A 21,770-nucleotide genomic window follows, 5' to 3' on the forward strand; every position below is an offset into this window, starting at 1 on the left:
TGGAATTTCTCCTGATGATCTTTCGGTGGAGAAACTGCTCGATGGACAGCAGTTGGCGCCTTCTTCTAAAGACTGAGTCCACCTATAGCCATGAATAAATCTTGGAATGTGTTGTCTTGGAATGTCAGAGGTATTAACTCTGACAGTAAACTTTTGGCTCTTCGTAATGCGATAGACTCTAGTGGTTGTTCAGTGTTATGCATTCAAGAAACTAAGCGTGAATATTTTGATCTTGCTTTTATTAAAACTTTCTGTCCTAAGAGATTTGATAAGTTTGTGTTTGCCCCCTTGGTGGGTGCTTCGGGTGGTATTCTCACAGTCTGGAATGGCTCCCTCTTTGTGGGCTCACCTTGGTTGATTGAGTCATATGCTGTGGGTGTCTCTTTCATTTTGACCCAATCGAATGAGGCCTGGAATTTAGTTAATGTTTATGGTCCTTGTTCTGGTCAGCGCAGGGTGGATTTCAGCTCTTGGTTATTTGATCTTAGTATACCTAGTAATGAGAATTGGTTGATTCTGGGGGACTTTAACTTCATTCGCTCACCGGCTAATAGAAATAAACCGGGTGGTGATGCTGCCGATATGCTCCTGTTTAATGAATTTATCCGTGCACAATCTCTTATGGAGTTGCCTGTTAAGGGATGGTCATTCACTTGGAGTAACATGCAAGATGATCCCTTACTTGAGCAGCTCGACTGGTTCTTCTTTTTGTCAAACTGGACCAATATTTTCCCTAACACGGTGGTTTTTCCACTTGGTAAACTAGTCTCTGATCACGTCCCGTGCGTTGTAGCCATTGAGTCAAAAATCCCCAAGTCCAAGCTGTTTTGGTTTGAAAACTACTGGGTCCAACACGAGGGTTTCTCTGATGTTGTCGCTTGTTCCTGGTCCAAACCCTGTCATGCTACAAACGCTGCTGCACTTATCTTCAAAAAATTGAAAAACCTCCGTTATGAGCTTAAGAGATGGAGCCGTGGTCAGATGCATACTGAAATTACATCTTAACAGGTTGTTGAAGTATCAGAATGAATATTGGAGGAAACGGTGCACGGTAAGATGTTCAGGTTCGCTGATGAAAATACCAAACTTTTTCAATCCCTGGTAACTGAGAGATTTCGGCATAATTCTATCGCTAACCTGCGGGACGGCGATGTCGTGGTTAGTAATCACGTCGGCAAAGAAGGAATTTTATACAAAACTTACAAGGAGCGTCTGGATCCTCCAAGCCTACTACCATGCGTTTCAATCTCCCCCGGATAATCAGACGAATCCCTGGGCTGGAAGTGCTGTCCCAGCCTTTCTCTAAGGAGGAGATTGACGCAGTAGTGAAAGATATGCCAACCGACCGTGCCCCGGGCCCCGATGGTTCTAATGGCTGTTTTCTCAAGAGCTGCTGGCCGATCATTAAAGAGGATTTTTAAAAAATGTGCCAGGATTTCCATGATGGCAACCTAGATATTGGCAGCATCAGTGAAGGGTTTATAACCTTGATTCCAAAATCTTCTTCTCCTGAGACTGCCAATGACTATAGACCAATAACATTGCTGAACTGTTGTCTGAAAATCATCACCAAGATCCTGGTAACCGTTTGCAAAAAGTCATTCTGACGATCGTCCATAGAAATCAGTACGGTTTCATCAAGGGGAGAACCATACAAGACTGCCTTGCTTGGTCGTTTGAATATATTCACCAGTGCCAGAGATCGTCGCGTGAGATAATGTTGCTCAAATTGGACTTTGCCAAAGCTTTTGATACCATTGAACATGCCCCGATGATGGAGATCATGAAACATATGGGTTTTGATGACAAGTGGCTGGGGTGGATGAACTCTACCTTTGGTTCTGGTGTGTCTTTTGTCTTGCTCAATGGGGTCCCGGGTAGAAAATTCCAATGCAAATGCGGGGTGCACCAGGGCGACCCCCTCTCTCCTCTGATTTTTGTCCTTGCTGCAGACCTTCTCCAGGCTGCTGTCAATGATGCTTTTGCTCGAGGTTTGATCGATCTACCCATCCCATGCAGTCGAGACGGTGACTATCCGGTGGTGCAATATGCAGATGACACCATCCTGGTGATGCCTGCGTGCCCTATCCAAGCTACCCATATGAAATCAATCCTGGAAGATTATGCAGCTTCTGTGGGTCTGAAAATCAACTTTCATAAGTCCACGCTTATACCCATTAACCTTGATCAGCAACAGGAGGGTTGACTTGGCTAACATCTTCGGTTGCTCCGTTGGATCTATGCCTTTCACTTACCTTGGCCTCCCCATGGGCACGACAAGGCCGACGCTACTTGATCTCATGCCGTTGGTACACGGGGTGGAAAGGAAATGTCAACAGCTCGTGCGTTGATGTCTTCGGGGGCCAAGCTTACCCTGGTCAACTCTGCAGTCACCTCCATGCTGATCTACGCCATGTGCATGATCAAACTGCACCCAAAGGTTGTTGAGCACCTCGACAAACTGCGCAGGTACTGCCTTCGGGCGAAAAATTCTGATGATGGCGTCAAAAACAATTCCCTCACTGCTTGGGAGTTGGTCTACAGACCCAAAAATAAAGGGGGGGCTCTGAGTCATTGATATCAAGACCCAGAATGCTGCCCTCCTTCTAAAACATTTGTTTAAATTTTACAATCACCATGATGTTCCCTGGGTGACCTTGATTTGGGACACATATTATTCTGACAGGGTTCCACATGCAGTGGAACAGTTGGACTCTTTCTGGTGGCGTGACGTTATGCAATTCAGTGATGTGTTCCGCGGGATCACCAAGGTTGTTCTGGGCAATGGATCTTCCTCCCTGTTCTGGAAAGATGCATGGTTCGACGATCGTGACACCCCTCTCATGGAGCTCTACCCCAGGTCCTTCTCTTTCTGCCTGAATGAAGATGAACCCGTGGTTGATATTCTGACTGCCTCCGATCCCAGCATGATCTTTCACCTACCTCTCTCCATGCAAGCTAGACAGGAAATCAGAGATATTCAGCAGGGATCCATGCATGTTGTGCTTGACGGGGCTTGCAATGATTCTTGGGTTTGCAACCTTGGCGGGTCTTTCTCCTCCAAGAGATACTATGATCACTGTTTCAGGAACACGGTTGCTGACGAGGCTTTTGGGTGGTTGTGGAAGGCCAAGAGTCCAAACAAATTCAAAATGTTTGGCTGGCTGTTGATGGTTGATCGACTGAACACTAGAAATATGATGAAGTGTCGTCATTTCAATGTGGCTGGAAACATATACACGTGCATGCTCTGTCCAAACCCTCCCGAGGAAACTGTCGAGCATCTATTCTACAGCTGCCCGTTCAGCCGTCGTTGTTGGGACAAAGTTGGCATGCTCTGGCCAAGCTCTGGTAATAGACTAACCCTGATACATGCTGGCAAAGAGTGTTGGCGCCGGCCGTTGTTCATGGACATTTTCCTGCTGGCGGCTTGGAGTTTATGGAAGGAGAGAAACAATGTTTATTTCAGGGGGATCCTGCACTCTTTCCATTCGTGGTTAGCTAGGTTTAAAGAGCTCTTGGCTTTATTAGCTCATAATTGCAAGGAGGCCCTGCGTCCCTCCTTGGAAACCTACATACAAAGCTTGTAGCTGCTGCCTAGATAGAATCCTGAAACACATGGCCGGGGGGCCTCGCACCCCACTTGTAACAATGTTGTAATTGGTCCCTTGTGAGTAATACAAAAGTCAGTGGGAGCCTCTCCCACTGTCGTGCAATTTCAAAAAAAATAATCTTGAATTGCCCCCCCCCCCATCAGAATGGACAAGGGCTTTATAGAGCCTGCTTTCACCAATAATGTAAGTTTGTCCTTCTCAAGCCTTCAAACTTTGTTGCGTATATTTTTTTAGGCATGACTGCAACAACTATTTATTTTTGGTGTTTGCATCAAATTGCATGTTTAAAGTTTATTATGTAGTTCATAAACAAAAGTTTGTCCTTCTCAATTTAAATTTTTAGTTGTACAACCAAGTTCCTTCTTCATGCCATGTAAATTAAACTATACAGAGCAAGTGATCTTATTTTGCCAATCTGAAATGGGATAAATTGATAGCACACTAACCATTGATACTTATGAGTTCTTGATCTGTAATCTAGTGGTGTCGTGAAACTGCCCACTCCTTCACAATGTCATTTCCTGACATGTCTTGACCTGAACAATACCATATTGTGTTAATGCTATTTTAAACTACGTCCTTCATTCGTCAGTAAGAAATGTGATGAATTGTCAGCACTAATACTTATATGTGCAAAACCTGTCATCTGTCTGCTTGTTTATCTTTCACAGCGAGGAGGATATAAGTGTCAAACAAGTGCAGTCTCATCAGCTTGCTTAGCTGCTTGCGCTGCAGCTCCCGAGCAGGGCTAACCTTTCTTGAACTCTATTGAAGTGTTGTCGGTTCTATATATTATTTTGTCGGCATGTTTAATTGCACTGGTGGCGATCTTTGATGCCCAGTGTATGTAATCTGCTATCTGCTTGTGCTTTATTATCATAGTGGCGAACTTTGATGCCCAGTGGATGTAATATGCCGTAATTTGTTTATTGTATAGTCTAGGATTTTTTTTCTTATTCATGATGATGCAGTTATTTTACCGGATATATATCTTGTCTTCGCAGTAAACCAGCCAAACCGTTAAATTATGGTACATAACCGGGCCGTCATGCAAATCACTATGTATGATCCGCATCATGGGCCCCGTCATCTTGGTCCGTTAATAGGCCTAAATGTAAACTGGCTCACTAGTAGATTCGGGCCTTTAATAGGCCGAGTAAACCGCCGGCCCTATTTTCCCAACAAAACTTAATGGGCTTTTAGGAGGCTGAAAAGTAGGTTGGGCCTGAAACGTGCCGAACAGCTCACGGGCCAGCAGCACGGTGAAATAGACCCCGGCCCATGATTGTGCCAATCAAATCATGGGCTTATAACAGGCCAAAACTGTCTCGGTCCTTGTTTGGCCGAATCAGATTATCGGTTGTGAGCAGGCTGGATGGAAACGGGGCCGTAGTTAGGCCCAACTATATGACGGGCTTTTAACAGGCCGAAATATATATAGGGCCGAAATGTTAAACGGGCCTTTAACAGGCCAAAACTCATATCAGGCCGAATTACTAAATGGCCCTTTATCAAGTGGGCCCAAAAGCATAGCGTCCAGTTGACGGGCTGAATCTGATATGGGCCATAATTTAGCCCAAAGCCTCTCAAAGGGCCGGACCTAATCTGGGTCGCAATTTGGCCCAGAACGTGGTTGGCTTTTAACGGGGCGGATCTCATATGGGCCTTTATTAGGCCCGGAACGTGGTAGGTTGTTAATGGACCGGATCAAATATGGGCAGCATTTGGCCCAAAACATGGCAGCCTATTAATGGGCCAGCCTACTAGTGTCATCAAAATCTTTCGGGCCTTCAGCTGGGCCGGCCCATTATGGTCGGCGGAATCTCGTGGGCCTTAGCCGGGCCGGCCCATTATGGTCCGCAAAGTCTTGTGGGCCTTTAGGTGGGCCGCCCCATTATGGTCCGCAAAATCTCACGGGCATTTAGCTAGGCCGGCCCATTATGGCCCGCAAGAACTTGTGGGCCTTTAGCTGGGCCGGGCCATTATGGTTCGCAAAATCTTGTGGGCCTTTTGCTAGGCCGGCCCATTATGGACCGTAAAATCTTGTGGGCCTTTAGTTGGGTCGGCCCATTTAAACTTTATGGGCCAATTTCAGGCCAGTCCACGTGTCAACATTTCATAAGCGCATCTCGCCCATTGGATGAGTGACACCTGTGCCAACGGGGAGCTGACACATGTTTCCTCCAGCCAATGATGATTTTACATGTGGAAAATCCCCATTGGTCCGGGCTATTAACGGGTTATCGGATCCAATACCGGACCTGGTAGCTTAATAGTGTTCCGTTACGGTGGATGCCATGTGTCGGTCACCCTTGACGAAAGCTCTTCTATGACGCGCGATTTATGTCATGGAACACTTCTACGATAGCACATGTATGACTATCTTGATTCTGTCATAAAATTGTCATGGATATACATGCATGACAGAAAACGTGACCTACTGTGACAAACACGTGTCATCACGAAAGTGTACTTTTTTTGTAATGGATGGGTGTACAGGACCATTTGAGTGGCTTCCGGGCCTCTGGCGCTGGTTCCACGACATTGACTTCTCGTGCCCATCACTTGAGTTGGCGATGGGAGATGTGCAAAGATGCACCCCCGTCAACGCACATGGCGTCTGTGGCCTTCTAAAACTCTTGCTCACTAGTTTCCTCTTCATCCCCTTTACCACTCTCATCATCACAGGCTTCCTTCCCTTGGTCTTAGCGGGTTTTCCTTTATTCCGAAAGGGTGTGCCATGGTGATTTGCTCCATCACCTCGGCCCTTACCGCCAGTGACATTTTGACCCTTTTCCTTATCAGGCTTCTTATATTCTGCTCTCTATCTCTTGACCAACTGCTCAACTTGATAGCACACTTGAAGGTCGTGGCCTTTGGTACGGTGGATCTTGCAGTACGGTCCATCGCCCTTCCCAGCCTTCTCGGCAGCCGCGGCTTCCTGGCAATCAGCGCACACAGCAGTCTCCTTGCCGGGGACCTCAGCATTAGTGATTGCTACGTCTTGAGCTTGCGTTGGTTTTCCTTGAAGAGGAAAGGGTGATGCAGCAATAGTAGCGTAAGTATTTCACTCAGTTTTTGAGAACCAAGGTATCAATCCAGTAGGAGGTTCCTCAAAAGTCCCACACACCTACACAAACAAACAAAGAACTTGCAACCAACACAATAAATGGGTTGTCAATCCCTTCACGACCACTTGTGAAAGTGAGATTTGATATAGATAGTATGATAAGATAAACATATTTTTGGTAGTTTATAATATAGATGCAAAAAGTAAAGATGCAAATAAAAGTAGATTGAAAGTTTATATGATAAAAGATAGACCCGGGGGCCATAGGTTTCACTAGTGGTTTCTCTCAAGATAGCATAAGTATTATTGTGGGTGAACAAATTACTGTCGAGCTATTGATAGAAAAGTGAATAATTATGAGATTATCTAGGCATGATCATGTACATAGGCATCACGTCCGTCACAAGTAGACCGACTCCTACCTGCATCTACTACTACTACTCCACACATCGATCGCTATCCAGCATGCATCTAGAATATTAAGTTCATAAGAACAGAGTAACGCATTAAGAAAGATGACATGATGTAGAGGGATAAACTCAAGCAATATGATATAAACCCATCTTTTTATCCTCGATGGCAAAAATACAATACGTGCCTTGCAACCCCTGTTGTCACTAGGTAAGGACACCGCAAGATTGAACCCAAAGCTAAGCACTTCTCCCATGGCAAGAAAGATCAATCTAGTAGGCCAAACCAAACTGATAATTCGAAGAGACTTGCATAGATAACTCAATCATACATAAAAGAATTCAGAGGAGATTCAAATATTTCACATAGATAAACTTGATCATAAACCCACAATTTATCGGATCTCGACAAACAAAAAAGAGTTTCCATCGAATAGATCTCCATAAGAGAGGGGGAGAACATGGTATTGAGATCCAAAAAGAGAGAAGAAGCCATCTAGCTAATAACTATGGACCCGAAGGTCTGTGGTAAACTACTCACAACTCATCGGAGGGGCTATGGTGTTGATGTAGAAGCCCTCCATGGCCGATTCCCCCTCCGGCGGAGCGTCGGCGAAGGCTCCAAGATGGGATCTCGCGGATACAGAAGGTTACGACGGTGGATTTTTTTTTCATTGGCTCCCTGGATGTTTTCAGGGTACGTGGGTATATATAGGAGGAAGAAGTACGTCGGTGGCCGCCCGAGGGGCCCAGGAGACAGGGGACGCGTCCAGAGGGGGTGGGCATGCCCTCCTATCTCGTGGACGCCTCGGCTGCTTCTTGGCTTGCACTCCAAGTCCTCTGGATCACGTTCGTTCCAAAAATCATGCTCCTGAAGGTTTCATTCCGTTTGGACTCCGTTTGATATTCCTTTTCTTCGAAATACTAAAATAGGCAAAACAACAGCAATACGGGCTGGGCCTCCGGTTAGTAGGTTAGTCCCAAAAATGATATAAATGTGCAAAATAAAGCCCATAAACATCCAAAAGGGGTAATATAATAGCATGGAACAATCAGAAATTATAGATATCCTGGAGACGTATCAAGCATCCCCAAGCTTAATTCCTGCTTGTCCTCGAGTAGGTAAATGATAAAAACAGAATTTTTGATGTGGAATGCTACCTAGCATATTTCTCAATGTAATTTTCTTTATTGTGGCATGAATGTTCAGATCCAAATGATTCGAAATAAAAGTTCATATTTACACAAGAAATTGTAATACTTCAAGCGTACTAATCAAAGCAATCATGTCTTCTCAAAATAACATGGCTAAAGAAAGTTCATCCCTACAAAATCATATAGTTAGGCTATGCTTCATTTTCGTCACACAAAAATGTTCCCAAATTCTACACCCCCGATGACAAGCCAAGCAATTGTTTCGTACTTAAAAAATCTCAAACGTTTTCAACTTTCACGCAATACATGAGCACTATGGGTGGATAGAATATGATGATGGGGATTGTGTGGAGAAGACAAAAAAGGAGAAAGTCTCACATTGACAAGGATAATCAACGGGCTATGGAGATGCCCATCAATTGATGTCAACATGAGGAGTAGGGATTGCCATGCAACAGATGCACTAGAGTTATAAATGAATGAAAACTCAACAAAAGAAAACTAGTGGGTGTGCATCCAACTCGCTTGCTCACGAAGACCTAGGGCATTTGAGGAAGCCCATCGTAGGAATATACAAGCCAAGTTCTATAATGAAAAATTCCTACTAGTATATGAAAGTGACAACATATGAGACTCACTATATGAAACACATGGTGCTACTTTGAAGCACAATAAATGAGACTCGCTATATGAAGGACATGGTGCTACTTTGAAGCACAAGTGTGGAAAAAGAGATAGTAACATTGCCCCTTTTTATTTTATTTTTTTTCTTTTTCTTTTTCTCTTTTTTCTTTTTCTTTTTTCTTTTTTTTTCTTTGGCCTTTTTTTTCTTTTGGCCTTTCTTTTTTTTCTTTGGGATAATGCTCTAATAATGATGATCATCACACTTTTATTAATTACAACACATGAATTACAACTCGAAACTAGAACAAGATATGACTCTATATGAATGCCTCCGGCAGTGTACCGGGATGGTGCAATGAATTAGACTGACATGTATGAAAAATTATGCATGGCTGCTGTGCCACAAATACGATGTCAACTACATGATCATGCAATGGTAATATGAAAAAAAGTAATGTATGTCATGATGATGAATGGAACGGTGGAAAGTTACATGGCAATATATCTCGGAATGGCTATGGGAATGCCATAATAGGTAGGTATGGTGGCTGTTTTGAGGAAGATATAAGGAGGTTTATGTGTGATAGAGTGTATCGTATCACGGGGTTTGGATGCACCGGCGAAGTTTGCACCAACTCTCAAAGTGAGAAAGGGCAATGCACGGTACTGAAGAGGCTAGCAATGGTGGAAAGGTAAAAGTGCATATAATCCATGGACTTAACATTAGTCATAAGAACTCATATACTTATCGCAAAAATTTAGAAGTCATCAAAAACCAAGCACTACGCGCATGCTCCTAGAGGGATAGATTGGTAGGAAAAGACCATCGCTCGTCCCCGACCGCCACTCATAAGGATGCATAATCCAAGTACACTTCATGCTTCAAATTTGTTACACAACATTAACCATACGTGCATGATACAGGACTTGCTAACTTCAACACAAGCATTCTTTAAATTCATAATCACCCAACTAGCATGACTTCAATATCACTACCTCCATATCTCAAAACAATTATCAAGTATCAAATTGAGCATAGCATCCAATTCACTTCCTATGATAGTTTTTATTATACCCAACTTGGATGCCTACCATTCTAGGACCAATTTTATAACCATAGCAAATACCATGCTGTTCTAAAAGACTCTCAAAATAATATAAGTGAAGCATGAGAGACTAGCAATTTCTACAAAATTAAGCAGACTGCCATGCTCTAAAAGATATAAGTGATGCACTAGAGCAAAAACTATCTAGCTCAAAAGATATAAGTGAAGCACATAGCATATTCTAATAAATTTCAATCAAGTAGGATTCTCCAAAAAGTTGTGTACAGCAAGGATGATTGTGGTAAACTAAAAAGAAAATACTAATATCATACACGACGCTCCAAGAAAAACACATATCATGTGGCAAATAAAAATATAGCTCCAAGTAAAGTTACCAATGAACAAAGACGAAAGAGGGGATGCCTACCGGGGCATCCCCAAGCTTAGGCGCTTGGCTATTCTTGAATATCTTTGGGTGCCATGGGCATCCCCAAGCTTAGGCTCTTGCCACTCCTTATTCCATAGTCCATCAAATGTTTACCCAAAACTTGAAAACTTCACAACACAAAACTCAACAGGAAATCTTATAAGCTCCGTTAGTGAAAGAAAACAAAACCACCACATAAGGTACTATAATGAACTCATTCTTTATTTATTTTGGTGTTAAACCTACTGCATTCCAAGTTCTCTATGGTTCATATCACTTAATACTAGCCATAGATGCATCAAAATAAGCGAACAAAACACGAAAAACAGAATCTGTCTAAAATAGAACAGTTTGTAGCAATCTGTAACTAACGCAAACTTCTGGAACTCTAAAAATCTTACCAAAATAGGAAGTCCTGGAAAATTTGTCTAATGATCAGCAGCAAAAAGAATCAATGCAAAATCATATTTATATGATTTAACTAAACTAAATTCGTGCATGCAAAGTTTCCGTTTTTCAGCAGAATCAAATTAACTGTCACCATAGGTTATCCTATAGGTTTTACTTGGCACAAACACTAATTAAAACATAAAAACACAAACAGACGTTAGATGCAAAACTTATTACTAAACATAAACAAAAACAAAAAACACAAATAAAATTGGGTTGCCTCCCAACTAGCGCTATCGCTTAACGCCCCTAGCTAGGCATAAAAGCGAAGATAGATCTAAGTAGTGCCATCTTTGGCACTCAATTCATAAGTAGCTCGTATGATAGATTCATAAGGTAATTTGACTTTCTTTCTTGGAAAGTGCTCCATGCCTTTCCTTAATGGAAATTGGAATCTAATATTCCCTTCCTTCATATCAATAATCGCGACAATCGTTCTAAGGAAAGGTCTACCAAGAATAATAGGGCAAGAAAGATTGCAAGCTATATCAAGAACGATAAAATCTACGGGCACCAAATTTCTATTTGCAACAATGAGAACATCATTGATCCTTCCCATTGGCTTTTTAATGGTGGAATCCGCAAGGTGCAAATTTAATGAGCAATCATCAAGATCATGGAAACCTAGAATATCACATAAAGTTTTTGGAATTGTGGAAACACTAGCACCCAAATCACACAAAGCAAAACACTCATGATCTTTAATTTTAATCTTTATAGTAGGTTCCCACTCGTCATTAAGTTTTCTAGGTATAGAAACTTCCAAATTAAGTTTTTCATCATAAGATTGCATCAAGGCATCAACGATATGGTTGGTAAAAGCTTTATTTTGACTATAAGCATGAGGAGAATTAACAACGGATTGCAACAAGGAAATACAACCTTCTAAAGAACAATTATCATAATCAAATTCCTTGAAATCCGAGATAGTGGGTTCAATACTATTTAAAGTCATGATCTCTCCAATCCCACTTTTACAAAATTTAGCATCACGATCTAAAAACTCCGCATTATTGGGACGCCTTCTAACTAAACTTGACTCATCTTCAGTCCCATTATTATTAAGATTCATATTGCAAAACAAGTATCTAACAGGAGAAACATCAATAACTTTAAGATCTTCATCATTATTTTCACCTAATGTTTCTAGTTTGGCAGCCATCTTATTGACTAAGGTAGCTTGCTTATCAGAAATTTTGGCTATATAATTTCCAAGCCGGGTAATTTAAGAGTTCAAACCATAAAATTCTTTAGACATATCATCAAGCTCCTTATTCATAAACCCCAAAAAACCTTTTTGTACTTTAAGATCTTTTCTAAAGAAATTATTATGCTCAAATTGCAAAGTCATAAAGCTTCTAATATTTGATTCAATCTCTTCCAACCTTCTAAGAAGGAGGTAGGTACTCTTAGGCAAAGCCATAAGGACAAATAGGCACACAAAAAGACAAGCGAGAGAGAGAGAGAAGAAGAAGATTGGGAAAGAGAGGGCGAATAAAACGGCAAGGATCAAGTGGGGGAGAGGAAAAGGAGAGGCAAATGGCAAATAAGGTAAATGCGAGGGAGATGAGTTTGTGATGGGTACTTGGTATGTCTTGACTTGAGTGAAGACCTCCCCGGCAACGGCGCCAGAAATCCTTCTTGCTACGTCTTGAGCTTGCGTTGGTTTTCCTTGAAGAGGAAGGGTGATGCAGCAATACTAGCGTAAGTACTTCCCTTAGTTTTTGAGAACCAAGGTATCAATCCAGTAGGAGGCTCCTCAAAAGTCCCACACACCTACACAAACAAACAAAGAACTCGCAACCAACGCAATAAAGGGGTTGGCAATCCCTTCACGGCCACTTGCGAAAGTGAGATCTGATAGAGATAGTATGATAAGATAAACATGCTTTTGGTATTTTATAATATAGATGCAAAAAGTAAAGATGCAAATAAAAGTAGATTGAAAGCTTATATGATAAAAGATAGACCCGGGGGCCATAGGTTTCACTAGTGGCTTCTCTCAAGATAGCATAAGTATTACGGTGGGTGAACAAATTACTGTCGAGCAACTGATAGAAAAGTTAATAATTATGAGATTATCTAGGCATGATCGTGTATATAGGCATCACGTCCGTCACAAGTAGACCGACTCCTGCCTGCATCTACTACTATTCCACACATAGACCGCTATCCAGCATGCATCTAGAGTATTAAGTTCATAAGAACAGAGTAACACATTAAGAAAGATGACATGATGTAGAGGGATGAACTCAAGCAATATGATATAAACCCCATCTTTTTATCCTCGATGGCAACAATACAATACGTACCTTGCAACCCATGTTGTCACTGGGTAAGGACACCGCAAGATTGAACCCAAAGCTAAGCACTTCTCCCATGGCAAGAAAGATCAATCTAGTAGGCCAAACCAAACTGATAATTCGAAGGGACTCGCAAAGATAACTCAATCATACATAAAAGAATTTAGAGGAGATTCAAATATTTCTCATAGATAAACTTGATCATAAACCCACAATTCATCGGCTCTCGACAAACACACCGCAAAAAGAGTTTACATCGAATAGATCTCCACAAGAGAGGGGGAGAACATGGTATTGAGATCCAAAACGAGAGAAGACGCCATCTAGCTAATAAATATGGACCTGAAGGTCTGTGGTAAACTACTCACAACTCATCGGAGGGGCTATGGTGTTGATGTAGAAGCCCTCCATGGTCGATTCCCCCTTCAGCGGAGCACCGGCGAAGGCTCCAAGATGGGATCTCCCGGATACAAAAGGTTACGGTAGTGGAAATTGTTTTTGTTGGCTCCCTGGATGTTTTCGGGGTATGTGGGTATATATAGGAGGAAGAAGTACGTCGGTGGCCGCCCGAGCGGCCCAGGAGACAGGGGCACGCCTAGAGGGGGTGGGTGCGCTCTCCTATCTCGTGGCCGCCTCGGCTGCTTCTTGGCTTACACTCCAAGTCCTCTGGATCTCGTTCGTTCCAAAAATCACGCTCCCAAAGATTTCATTCCGTTTGGACTTCATTTGATATTCCTTTTCTTCGAAATACTGAAATAGACAAAAAAGCAGCAATATGGGTTGGGCCTCCGGTTAGTAGGTTAGTCCCAAAAATGACATAAATGTGTAAAATAATGCCCATAAACATCCAAAAGGGCTAATATAATAGAATGGAACAATAAAAAATTATAGATACATTGGAGACGTATCAGTGATCTTGCCGGTATTGGGGGTGCCTGACCCTTCAACAGTCAACACTGCCTTATCCCTCCGCTTCTTACTGCGCTTCTTAACCTTCTTCTTACTGGTGGACTCATCACCATCCTCTGAATCAACATCGATGCAATCTTCCTCTTCGGGCAACTTCCTCCCTTCCTCCATCCGTGAACACTTATCCACCAGGGTGTACAGCTCCTTCACAGTCTTGGGCAACCGCATGTTCATCTTAGAACAGATTTGGCGGTTGCGCACATTGGACTCGAAGGCACCTATCATGGCTGCTGGATGGATATTTGAAATATTTCTATGAACTTTGCTGAATCTCTGTAAATACTTACGAAGGGTTTATCCTTCCTTCTGTTGGAGAAGCTACAGATCGTTGGGACGGCCCGGCTCCTGGTGGCCACCGGTGAAAGCGCCGATGAACTCGTGGCACAGGTCTGCCCATGAAGAAATAGAGTTCTCCGGCGGGTGCATCAGCCAACACCTCACATTGGACATGAGGGCCAACAGGAAGTAGTTGTCAAACACATTCTCATCTCTTCCCCTAGCAGCCTGAACAGCGATGGTGTAGATGCTCAGGAACTCTGCCGGGTTCAGCATCCCATCGTACTTCTTAGGTATCTCTGGCTTGTACGTGCAGATGGACGGCCAACAAACTTGCCACATGTCATGGGTGAAGGTATGGTAGCCAGCCTTGAAGGGCTGGGGGCCGCCAAGACCGAGAGTGGCCTCGTCGATGTCGGGGCCGTCGCGCCCGTCGGCTCGGAGGAGGTTGTCGTGGCATTGCCCGACGACGCACACGTCTCCTCTTCGCCCATCTTCCGGGGTTCATCGTTGGCCCGGACGTGCTCGTGGATCAGGGAAGGCCATCGAGACGTCATTGGGGTCTTGATTCGGTCGCGCCCGTGCTGGCTGCTGTGGTGGGGACTGCACCATATGGTCGGCTACATCCATATGGGCAGCAACATGTGTCGTTGTCGTTGCCTGGGGAGGTTGCAGCGGGGCAGCTCGTCGTGAGCCCTTGGCTTTGACGAAAGCGAGCAGACTTTGGATGGTGGCACGCCATTCGTCCATCTACTCGACTGCCGGTGGAAACCTCAGCAACAGCTGAGTCCGCGCCATGGCCTCTGAGGCTGTGCTTGGCATAGATGATGATGAAGTCGATTGCTCCGTCGCTCGGCTCCTGACAGAGCCAGCGGCAGCACTGCACCCCCGTTGTTGCGGTGCAACCACTTGGGTGGCAGGGTGATGAGGCAGAGGCACTTGAGGGCCATCAGCTCCATTGGGCGCATCAGCTCGGTCGACCCGCCCTGGGGAAAGCGCACGTGCAGCGGCCACACCTATGGTAATGGCGGCCGTAGGGCGGCGGTTCGCCCCAAACCGGGTGCCATCGTTGTGGTTGTGCCCGTCGGCGAGCGGAGTGCGGCCGTCGAGGTGTTGCTAATGTTGCTCTCATCCGGTATCTCCTACTCTTGCATCGGCCGCGAGGGAAATGGTGGTGGTGCGGCCTGCTCCGACCACATCTCCAACAGCGTCCGTGCCCTCGCGCGTCTCCGTGTCCCCCGTAGCATTGGGGGCTACGGGTAGCGGAGCCTTCGAGGTAGATGGATGAGCCAACGAAGCTGATTTCTTCTTGGGCGCCATGGTCGATGGCGTCGTAGAAGATGCAGATGGCGATGAAGATGACGCGCTGCTTACGTCTTCAGGTTTGCGCAAGCGACAACCCTACCTGGCGCGCCACTGATGTCGTGGGAAACCATGACAACCTATGGACCAGGGCGGCCCCTTGCTGGTTCGGCAGGGGAGTCGCGTTGCACAAAGAGCAGACCAACATGGGGCAGCGCGACAGAGATCACACGGGCAAATTTACCCAGGTTTGGGCTACCGTGAGGCGTAAAACCCTACTCCTACTTTGCTAGATTGATGGTGGAAAAGTGGTGGTGGTGGTGCGTAGTACACTTTCCCGGCAAGGGTTGCCTCGGGGCGGCAACGACTATGCGCGTAAGGGGGTGCAAGTGATCTAACTTTCTAACCCCTCCAATGGTTGCCATGGGTCTCCTTTTATAGATCAAGGGGTCGCCACAGTGGCAATTTAGTCATTAGACACTGATATGATAGCAAATACCTAACTGTGTAGGCTGAGAGTGCATATTTAATGCACCACTAAGTGTCACGTCCTTAGTTACCCAGCAAGGCTTGCCGGGCTATCTCGCAAGCTCCATGACTGCTTGTTCGACACGTCATAGGACGGGTGTCATCTGTAGGTCTCCTTGGTAGGAAGTGGCAGCCATGTGGCGAATGGTTGCCACTAAATCACTCTGCGGCTTGACAATGCACTAATTGACGACGTGGGTCGTGGTGGAGTAGTCGGTGAGGTGATCTGGTCTCCGCGAGTCCCGGCAGGCCCTGCCGAGATGCCTTGGCCATCTTGTTCTGGGGGTGGCTGTCACGCCCAATATGTGATCCTATTCGAGAGGAACTCGAAGGTCCCACCAAGGATAGAGCCGCATATTGAAATGCTTTTGCAAGGTGGATATCATTACATCGTACCATTACATAATAGATGGGGATACATACAAAAGGCATACGATGCCACATGGATACAACATCATACATAAGAGCAACAACCGACTATGGATGAAACACAAACAAAAACTCAAACGACATCCACCCTACTAGCCCGGGCTACCGACCAGGAACCTATCCCCTGAACGAAGAAGAAGCAGAAGAAGAACTCCAAAACAAGCAAACATCGCTCTTAGGTCATGATCATAGCATTACCTATACCTGCCACTGTTGTAGTAATCTATGAGCCACGAGGACTCAGCAATCCAATTACCACGAGTATCAAGAGTAGCAAAGCTTAATGGCTATGGTACGGATAAGTGGTGAGGTTGCAACAAGCAACTAAGCAATGTATGGTGGCTAACTTACGAGTACAAGAATAAGATGAGAAGCTACGCAAACGGTCACAAACTAGTAATGATCACTAAGTGATCCTGAACTACTTACATTCAAACATAACCCCACCATGTTCTCTTCTCGAAATCACCCGAAAAGAGACCATCACGGTTACACACGCAGTTGGTGTATTTTATTTCGAGTCTGGTGTCAAGTTCTCTACAACCGAACATTAAAAACTCTCATCTACCACATAACCGTGGGCACGGCTCTCCAAAGTTTAAACCCTATAGGGGTGTCCCAACTTAGCCCATGACAAGCTCATGATCCGCGGAGATAATCCTCCATCGTGGGACATCCGATCAGACTCGGGATCCTGGTGCACAAGACATTTCATCAATGGTAAAAGTAGTCCAACAAGACCTCCCGGCGTGCCGACACCCTGATAGTAGCCGCACGTATCTAGTACAGGTGCCAAAATACCCAAAGTTGCCAAGGGGCGGCCCTGCACAGTGCTCTAGTTTGGGACCAACACCATCAGCACTGGCCCCCCTGTTTATGTGGAATTACTCCTCGGGTTCATGATGCCCTATGCCAATTAATTAATTAATTTAGTATTATTATGTAGGCAAATGATAAAACCAATGTTGGGCCTTGCTGGAAGAGTTTTACTCAAAGCAAACTGTCAAGAGGGGCCCATAAGCCCTCATCGTGTTAGGGACGTAAAATCAAGAAACATAACACTGGTATGACAGAAACTAGGGCGGGAAGAGTGGAACGAAACACCAGGCATAAGGCCGAGCCTTCCACCCTTTACCAAATATATATGTGCATTAATTAAAATAAGAGATATTGTGATATCCCATGATATCCATGTCCCATCATGGAATAACCTGCAACTAGCAACAGTATAAGAAGGGATGAGCAAAGCGGTAACATAGCCAAACAACAGTTTGCCGGAATGGTGGAAAAGGTTAGAGGCTATTTCATGGCATATAGGGAGACTCGATAAACAAGTGGTAGGAAACGCGACATGGCGATAGCATCGAGACAACTAGCATAGCAATGATAGTAGTGAGATCCATGGTAATAGTCATCTTACCTGAAATCCCACTAGGAAGAAGAATGAGTCCATGAAGAAGACGAACAGGCGTAGACGACCCAAGCGTAGTCGAACGAATCCTCACGATCAAAACGAAACAGGAACTATCGAGAAGAAGCACAACTGGAAATAAGCAACCAACATGGTAAACACCCAACAAATAAACAAGGCATGATGCTCAACCAAGTATGATGCATTACAAGGCTACATGATGTTAATCATGGCAAGAGATGATGCATACAAGACCACACCCCAAAGCAGGCTTAAATGAGACCGGAAAGAACATATAACAATTCCGGTAAGTCCTCATATGCAAATTTCGAAATTGGTCCAGATCTGAATAACACATTGTGTTCAAGTTGTTAAACAACAAGTTAAGATGCACCAAGATGATCTACACGTTTTTCTAGTCAAGTTTCATATAAAGTTCATTTAATTTGGAGCTACGGCCTAGAAGATATGAGCAACACAAGTTAAACATGGCAATGATGCAAAATGCATTCAAACATCAAACAAACACACTCCAAACATGGATGCAACAAGACAATGTGAAACTACATGCAAATCTAAGCAAGTTTCATATAGTGCATGCTCAAAATGGAGCAACGGTGCACCTCATACACTCCAAACAAGTTAAAACAACAATCTGCCCAAAACAGCAACTAGGCACTTTGCAATCGTCAAAACAACATGCTACAGGAATCATATGAACACAAACTTGATATTCACTCAAATATCATTAAGTTTCAGGTTCATAGGCATCAAGATTAATCCAGGATGATCAATGCAAAAAGCAACTTTATAACATAGATTCATGACAGTGAAAAACAGGGCATATGTATGAGCAGAGTTAATATGATTACATGTTGGAGGCAAGAAACAAAGATGCTACAACAACTATACATAGCAACCAAGTGCATGGCATAAAATTACACATAACAAAGAACACATAACGTCAAGGCATCATGTGAATATGGCTCATGGATTAGTGGGAACCATCAAGACAAGTTCGAATGTTATAACAATTTCAGCAACTGTAAAACAGCAACATCATCGTCGCATGTTTTCAAGATTGTAACAGAGGTCCTATGTAGTCTATAATTATCAAACGTGACATGTGGACAAAGTACTCATAGTATACTTCAATTCATGTAATTGGAGTATCTCCAGAAGAGGCATAGATTAAGTAATGTCAAGCTCACAACATGGCATCATGAAGTTACTAGAAAACTGAAACATCATTTAGGCATGTTCCTAGCAATGATGACATATGCTAAAGGACAAATATAAGGCTTGAAATGGCATGGAATTATAGAGCATAACATTGACATCAAAATATTTCAACTAAGTATCTCCAGATTATGCATGGATTTGATGGTAGCATCAAGCGAACATAGCAACATGATATGGCAGATTCAGACTTGGCAGAACATTAACAACAAGTACCCCACTTCACAAGCTTGATGCACTCACCACATGGCATATCAAAATACATGGATTGCACCACTACAAAGAGAACATGATTATGCTCCTAAAATATATTGGCATTATGCCCAAAAGAAAATCACACAAAAAGATATAAAAAGACAAAAGGGCAAGTTATAACAGTTTTCAGTATTTAACATCAGCAAGCACTTTTGTAACAGGGATTAACATGCCAAGATGCACCCTAAAAAGAATTCAAAGCACACCAACATGTAGAGAACTCTGAGCTGAACATTTTCCTATCAAGGTCATCACCATAGGATCAACAGGAACAAAGTTATAACACTCACAAGATGCATACATGATGTTCAGAAGCAGCAGATTTCAGCAGTTTATATCACTTAGCAGTTTTGCTAAGAAGATTAAGGCATCAAGATGGACAGTAACATGCATGCAAACTACTCCATCATGTATAGCATCAAGAGATGAACGCATTGACATATCATACAAGCTAAACGGAGTCACATGCATAAAGTTATGGTAGTTCAAACATGAGCACATATGCTGAAAAATTCTAGGACTTGGTAGTTTTTCACCTCACAGAAAACGGGACAAGGGGATCCAGGACGGAGATGTACGGTGCGGGGACGGTGTTTGGTTCGCGGGGTCTGCGGGTCCGGGGGAAGATTCGGGACGAGGTCGTCCCAGTGGTGGGCATAGGAGGCCATGGCGATGCGGGCACCCTCCGGCGAGCAATGGATGACGGGGATGGCATGGGCTAGCCGGATCAGGCCTCGGGGGTGCCGAATCCGGCGAGGCCCGATGGTGCGGCAGCAGCCACGGCGAGCGGCGGTGAGTTGCTGGGGGAGAGAAAGAACCAGTGAGGGGGAGAGGGAGAGAAGAGGGAGAAGGAAGGAGGGCAGGGCGGCGACCTGCTGCAGCGGTCACGGGCGGCGGCACGGGGTCGCTGGCGGGATGACTTGGCACTGGGGTCACACGCAAAGGCGGGGCCATCGGGCGGAGCGGGGCTCCTAGAGCTTAGGGGCGAGGCGCGGCGAGCGGCACGGCTCGGAAGCCAGGGCGGTGGAGAAAGCAGCACGCGCGGGCTCAGGGGCGGGCTCCGCGGGCTCGTCCCAGGCCCGGGCGGGCTGGCGGCGGAGGGAGAGGCCAGGGGGCGTGTGATGGGCCCTGGTTGGCTGCAGGGCGGCCATGCTGTGGCGACTGGCCGCTTGGCCGGCGCCAAGTGGCGGCGAAAGGGAGGTCCAACACGGATTTCGAGGGGGAGGTTGGTGGAGGCCCAAAATGGCATGGGAGGCGTCTATAAATAGAAAGGGGCTTGGGTTTCAGGGTTTAGGGGGGTTTAGGGGGGTTTCGGGACCCTTCGATCATGATCCGACGGTTCCGGTTGGAGGGGGGTTTCAGGATGGGCTAGATGGGTTGTGTAGAGGGGTTGGGCTGAGATGAGAGGGAAGGAGTGCAGCCCGACAACGGTTTTCGGAGACCGAAAACGTCCGACAAATACACCGGCTATATTGCGGCTGTATGTTTAACGGTTGGGCTATCAAACGAACTCCGAATGCGAAGAAATTTGATAGGCGGTCTACCGGTGATGTACCAAGACAACTCGTCAACTCTCGCCCCATTCTGAGAATGTTTTTCTGCGGCTCACAAAACAAGATCTAGGAGGTGCGGCGGGCGCGTGCGATTGTATCTGTGCTTAGAACGGACAATGGAGAGAACCAGGATAACCCAAACAGATGCAAGTTTTGGAAAACATGCAGATGAAATGCACATGATGATATGGCAAGGTGTAACACGCAAGCGAATGACATGGTAACGACGGCGAATAACTGGAAGACACCTGGCGCTTCGGTCTCGGGGCATTACAACTCTCCTCCACTAACAGAAGATCTCGTCCCGAGATCTTAGGAACGAGATGGAAGAAAAAGAGGATGAGGTGAAGTAAGAACGCAAGGGAGAAGAAGAACCAAGTCGAGAGCACTCGGTAGAAAAAAGGAACGACGAATATGATAAGAATCAAAAGCTGAAGGAACAAGATAGACTATGAAACCACTCTGATTAGGAGAATATAGAAAAGGAAGAGACACTACCGAATTTGGGCAGCAATCTGGCTTAAAATGGAAGGAATGGAACATGAACTTCACAAATTGGGGTGACACTTGACCGGATGAACAACACAATGTCTCCGGAAGAATTGAAATTGTGGAATGAAAAGAACGGATAAGAGAAGAAGAACATCCACCATAAATGAATGTGATAGCAACCTTAGAAGGAAGGATTGAACGGAGTTGTTGAGAAAAT

The 21,770-nt window shown here is 44.7% G+C and overlaps 1 pseudogene; it reads right to left on the bottom strand.

Annotated features, from left to right (window-relative positions):
- LOC119321280 overlaps positions 1-14,293 on the bottom strand; it is a 57,705-nt pseudogene extending 43,412 nt beyond the window's left edge.
- Between the last annotated feature and the right edge of the window lie 7,477 nt (positions 14,294-21,770).

This window comes from Triticum dicoccoides, chromosome 6B, assembly GCF_002162155.2.
Source record: "Triticum dicoccoides isolate Atlit2015 ecotype Zavitan chromosome 6B, WEW_v2.0, whole genome shotgun sequence".
Classification (NCBI taxonomy): Eukaryota; Viridiplantae; Streptophyta; class Magnoliopsida; order Poales; family Poaceae; genus Triticum; species Triticum dicoccoides.